Raw genomic sequence first — 6,000 nt, 5'->3', positions numbered from 1 at the left:
TGCACAAAGTCCTCTGACAATCAAAGATTTACTCCAGGCCATGGTTGGTGTTGTTACTTGTTAGGCATGTCACTAATATTTTTGATGCAGTGAGTCAGCAAGTTTCATCTTTTGATGCGAGAATAAAAATGTTTAATACTGTGTTGTGTTGTTATTGGAGGCTCTAAATCTTTGTTTTTTGTTTTGCTTTTTCAAATTTATGGTGTGGCTGCTCATGGAAGATCCATGTAAGCTTAACTTTATAAAGAACAAACATTGACAGTGGTGAATCTTTTCACTTCCAAAAATCTATAAGTCTCAACTCAGTTTTGGTTCAGAGCTGATACTTGATTCAATAAATCAATGTGACACGTTTTTCAGATTGTGTTCTATGTCAGAACAGCTGTTGGAGATGAAGTGAATATAACATGATAATCCAGATGATTTGGGATTTTAATATTTTTTAAAAAACAATGTTTGTGCAAAGTTTTGTTCAGTCTCTCACCCTTTAAGGAGACAGCTATATACAGACATGTATACATATGGCTGATGGGATGAAGTATTTAAGACTTTACATGTGTTACATAGCTAGTCATCGAGTTGTTTTTTTTCGTGGTCAAATGAGTCTCGATTTCTGCTGCAAAAAACAGATGCAGGGTTGGATTTTTGTGTAAACAGCATGAAAGTATGTCCATCTTGCCATCACCTCCTCCACCACCCAATAGTGTAATAGTGTGTAGGGGATATTTTCTTGTGACCCTTTGAACCACTTCAGTTTTCAGTTTTCAAGTTTTATTGTCATGTACAGATAAACAGTGTAGCCACATTTATCCATAATGAAATTCTTTGGCTCATGCTCCTCAGCTTTACATGAGCATATAGAGACTGTGCAGTTATATTGAGAAGAAAATAACAGAAAATAGCAGTGGTAGTAATAAAATAATAATAATAATAACAACAAAAAAAAGGAGAGGAAAAAAAGTATTAAATATTAGAGAATTTAGTTGGTGTTTACATTTAAGACAAGTTGGTATTTACAAGTTTGTGCAAGAGTATCTGCAGGTTGTACAAAGTTGTGCAGTGAGCATTTAAGTAGAATTTGTTGAAGTGACAGTGTGCAGAGTCCTGTAATTGTAGTGAGTGTGTAGTGGTGTGTATGGAATGTCAGCAGTTCAAAAGTCTGATGGCTTGTGGGTAAAAACTGTCCCTGTGTCTGGTAGTGCGGGTCTGGATGCTCCTGAACCACCTGCCGGACAGCAGGAGTGTGAAAAGTCTGTGGCTGGGGTGGCTGGGATCAGAGAGGATCCGCTGTGTCTTCCTCATGCAGCGCTGTCTGTAGAGATCCGGCATGGCTAGCAGTTCAGTCCTGGTGATGCGCTGTGCTGATCTCACCACCCTCTGCAGAGCTTTGCAGTCCAGAGCATTACAGCTCAGAATACACTAAATGGTGCATCGATAGAAGTTTGTAAGTATTCTGGGGTTCATACCGAATCTTCTCAGGCGCCGCAGGAAGAAGAGCCGCTGTCTTGCTGCTTTTGTGATCACACCAACATGGTGTGACCAGCTCAGTTCCTTGCTTGATGCCCAGGAATCTGAAGCAGCTGATTCTCTCCACTTCTGCTCCTTCGATGTGGATGGGGGTGTGGGCTCCTCTCTGCAGTCTCCTGTAATCCACGATGAGCTCCTTGGCTTTGCTGACGTTAAGCAGCAGGTTGTTGTCGCGGCACCATGATGTCAGGGCTCTCACCTCTGCCCTGTATGCTTTCTCATCTCCATCAGAAATGCAGCCGATGTCATCTGCAAATTTGATGATGGTGTTGGAGCTGTGTGTTGCTGTACAGTCATGGGTGAACCTGGGTGTACAGCAGGGGGCTGAGCACACATCCCTGGGGGGCACCTGTGCTGAGTGTGGATGAGGTGTTGCTGCCGATCCGAACCACCTGAGGTCTGTCTGTCAGGAAGTCCAGGATCCAGCTGCACAGGGAGGAGTTGATATTCAGGTCACTGAGTTTCATAACGAGTCTGGATGGTATGATAGTGTTTAAGGCGGAGCTATAGTCGATGAACAGCATCCGCACATATGTGTTTTTCTGGTCCAGGTGAGAAAGGGCAGTGTGAAGTGCAACTGCTATTGCATCATCTGTAGATCTGTTGGCCTGTAGGCAAACTGGAACGGATCAAGTGAAGCAGGGAGTAAGGATGTGATATGAGCTTTGACTATGCGCTCAAAGCACTTCATGGCAATGGAGGTGAGTGCTACTGGGCGATAGTCATTTAGGCAGCTCACATTAGTTTTGAACCACTTGATACAAAGTGCATCATTTAAACATCACAACCTACCCATCCATTTATGACCACAGACTGCTAGGAGTCAGATAACACTGAATGTCATTAGCTCAAATAATCTCAAATGTCATGATCCTTGGTGTTGTTATCTAGTCTTTAGGTTTCTGTTATCATGCCTCGCCTGTGTTCCACATCATGTGTTTAATGATTAGTCACTTGTTGTCAATCTCTCGTCTGTTTCTCACCAGTCTTGGTATCAAGCCTGTGAGTTTGTTATTTCCTGTTTTATTTTGATAGTCTCTTGTCCTGTGTGCGGCGTATTCTGTTTTGCTTCCTTTGTCTCTTTAGTGAGTAATTAGTTCCAGCTGTGTCCCCACCTGTTGCCCATCCTCTTGTTATCTGTGTGTGTGTATGCATGCCCTCAGTCTCCCTCTGCTCATTGTGTTGTCCGTTTAATCTGTGTGTTCTGCCTCGAGTCTCCATGTCTCCTAGTTTTGTGCTTTACAGCAGGGCCGGCCCGTGGCATAGGCCGTATAGGCAAATGCTAAGGGCGCCGTCCATCAGGGGGCGCCACGCCAGTGCCACAAATGTTGAAAAAAAAAAAAAAAGTTGGTACTATTATTTCTAAATACAAAAAATAATCCCACGTTAATTAAAATGCAAAGTAAAGCTTATTTAATAGAAATATTATTTGTTACAACATTACGCCCCCCCCCCCTCCCCGCACGGTGCGCCCCCTCCCTTCCCGTATCATGGTTCCTTTTGGACGTCACCACATCAAAAAATCAACACAAGATGTCAAAACGGCCAAAACTGTCAGGTGCCCAGGGAAGAAAAAAGAGAAAAGAAGAGGAGGAGAAACGAGAAAAAGACAGAGGTAGGTAACGTTAGCCTACATGAAATTATTTGTCTGAATGTGATAGTAACCTAAATTTTTAGCATTAAGCTAATGTTACATGATTCGCTAATTGCTAATCAATAAATAGCTAGTTAACTGTTTTAACGTCAGTTAATATTGTGGAGGGGGCTAAATTGTTATGGAAAATAATAATGTAACGTTAGGTAATTACAGTACTCCCACCTTTCCCACCATTCCTCATTTGTATTCATCTTTTAAGCAGGTGTTTTTTGTTTACATTGTTATTGCCTTCTGGTTAGCTAACGTTTACCCTGCAGGTAATAGTCACTTTTCCACCCCTGTATATATTATAGTTGTAAGCCTAGTTGTTAAAGTGCACATCATTAATGTTAATTAAGCAATATCACATGAGAGGGAATGCTGTTTTTTAATATAAGCACTGCTGTGATTCGGTCAAAGATAATCATAACATAACATTCTCATATGATATTATACTGTTACTTTGCATTCTGCTATTCAGCATTTCACTGTAATGATGACAATAAATTGAATCTAATCTAATTTGCATATCAGTTAACATCATACATATATCTCTTTGGTTTTTCATTTATATTATATCATTTCATTATATTCCTGGAATCATATGTTTTTATTATTAGACTTTAATACTCAGTGGTGTCACATACTCCTCTCTTCAGATGCACTGTTGAAGTTTCTAAATCCCACCCCTGGGCCATCTACCACATCTACCGCTGCTGCCTCCACTTCAGCAGCACAACCCACCAGTGATGCAGCATCAGCAGCACAACCCAGCCATGATGCAGCAGCATCAAGCGGTCTTCCTGTTGCCTCCACCTCAGCAGCACAACCCAGCAGTGATGCAGCAGCATCAAGCGGTCCTCCTGCTGCACCAATAGACCCTGCTGACTGGCCTTCTGCTTTAACTGAAAAGGTACGAACAGAGTTAGTTCACAGAGGTCCATTTGTAATTGATAGTGACTTCACATTCCCGAAACAGAAAGACGGACGAAGGTGTCAGCATGATTATTTTAACAGACTCTTAATCAATGGGGAAAAGGTGAGAAGAACCTGGCTTATGTATTCGAAAAAAGAGGATAGCTTGCACTGCTTCTGCTGCAAAATGTTTTCCAAGAGAGATTACAAACTGAGTAGGGAAGGTCTGAAGGACTGGAAAAATGCAAGCCACTTGCTCAAGGTCCATGAGGATAGCCAGGAGCATAATGCTCACATGGCAACATGGAAGGACTTGGAGGTCCGTTTTGCGAAAGGACTCACAATAGATAAACAAGAGATGGCACTTGCTGAGGCTGAGAGAAAAAGGTGGCGTGAAGTTCTACATCGTTTGGTGGCAATAATTCAGTCCTTAGCTGAAAGAAACATGGCTTTCAGGGGGTCCACAGACACATTAAATAAACCAGACAATGGCAATTTTCTGAAAGAAGTGGAGCTTATGGCCAAATTTGATCCAGTGATGAAGCAGCATGTCAGTAGAGTAGAAAGTGGAGCTGGCAGTCACATACATTATCTGGGAAAAACAATCCAAAATGAACTGATTGACACCATCAGTTCAAGAATAATAAAACGCATTGTGGAAGATATCAAAACATCAAAGTATTTCTCCATCATTTTAGATTGCACACCTGATCTGAGTCATAAGGAACAGCTCTCTGTCATAGTCAGGATAGTGTCACAAGAAGACATACCACAAGTTAAAGAGCATTTCCTGGGCTTTCTTGTTGCAGAGGAATCAACAGGAGATCATTTGTCAACTCTCATCCTAAAACGGATAGAGGAGCTTAACATTCCTTTTGAAGACTGCAGAGGACAGTCCTATGACAATGGGGCCAACATGAAGGGAAAAAATAAAGGTGTTCCGGCAAGGTTGCTTCAGCTAAACTCAAGAGCTTTTTTGGTCCCATGTGGTGCCCACACTTTAAATCTGGTAGTAGCTGATGCTGCAAAAAGCTCACCAGATGCCCTTGGCTACTTTGGGCATTTAGCAAAATTATTCAAGCTCTTCTCAGCCTCCACCCATAGGTGGGGTGTTCTCCTGAAACATGTGAAAACCACCTTGAAATCATGGGCTGAGACCAGATGGGAAAGCAGGATAAAAAGCATTGAGGCAGTCAGATATCAGGCTCGGCAAGTCAGAGAGGCTCTTCTGGAGGTGAGGGAAACAGCTACAGACCCTGTGGTCAGAGTTGAAGCCCAGTCTTTGGCTGAGGAGATTGGATCCTATCGTTTTTGCATTTGTACAGCCATCTGGTATGACATTCTCAGCAAGATCCAGTATGTGAGTAAACTCATGCAGTCGCCCTCCATGCAGCTAGATGTGGCTGTCGACTTGCTGAAGAAAACCAAAGATTCCCTCACCAGCTACAGAAACACTGGATTTTCTGATGCACAGACAACGGCAAAGGAGATGTGTGAAGAAATGAATGTGGAGGCTGAACTCAAACAAAAGCGATTGAGAACCACCAAAAGGCACTTCGGTTATGAGTCTCCAGATGAGCCCATACAAGATGCACTTAAAAAAATGGAAACCACATTTTTTAATGTGGTAGTGGATACAGCCATCTCTTCACTTGATGAGAGATTTCAGAACCTTGGAGAGGTGAATGACAAGTTTGGAGTACTCCTCAATTTCCACAACTTACAAAAAGAAGAGCTGCTACAGCAGTGCCAAACACTGAGTACTACTCTGACCCATGACAGCCAGCCGGACATTAATGGCACAGAACTTGCAATGGAAATGCAGAATTTCCCACCATTGCCATCAAAGAACATGACAAACATGGAACTCTTGACCTTCCTGCATGAGAAGAAGCTGGCAGAAATTTACCCCAACATGTGGG

Source organism: Pelmatolapia mariae, linkage group LG10_11, assembly GCF_036321145.2.
Source record: "Pelmatolapia mariae isolate MD_Pm_ZW linkage group LG10_11, Pm_UMD_F_2, whole genome shotgun sequence".
In the NCBI taxonomy this organism is placed as follows: Eukaryota; Metazoa; Chordata; class Actinopteri; order Cichliformes; family Cichlidae; genus Pelmatolapia; species Pelmatolapia mariae.
This window is presented reverse-complemented; position numbering follows the sequence as displayed.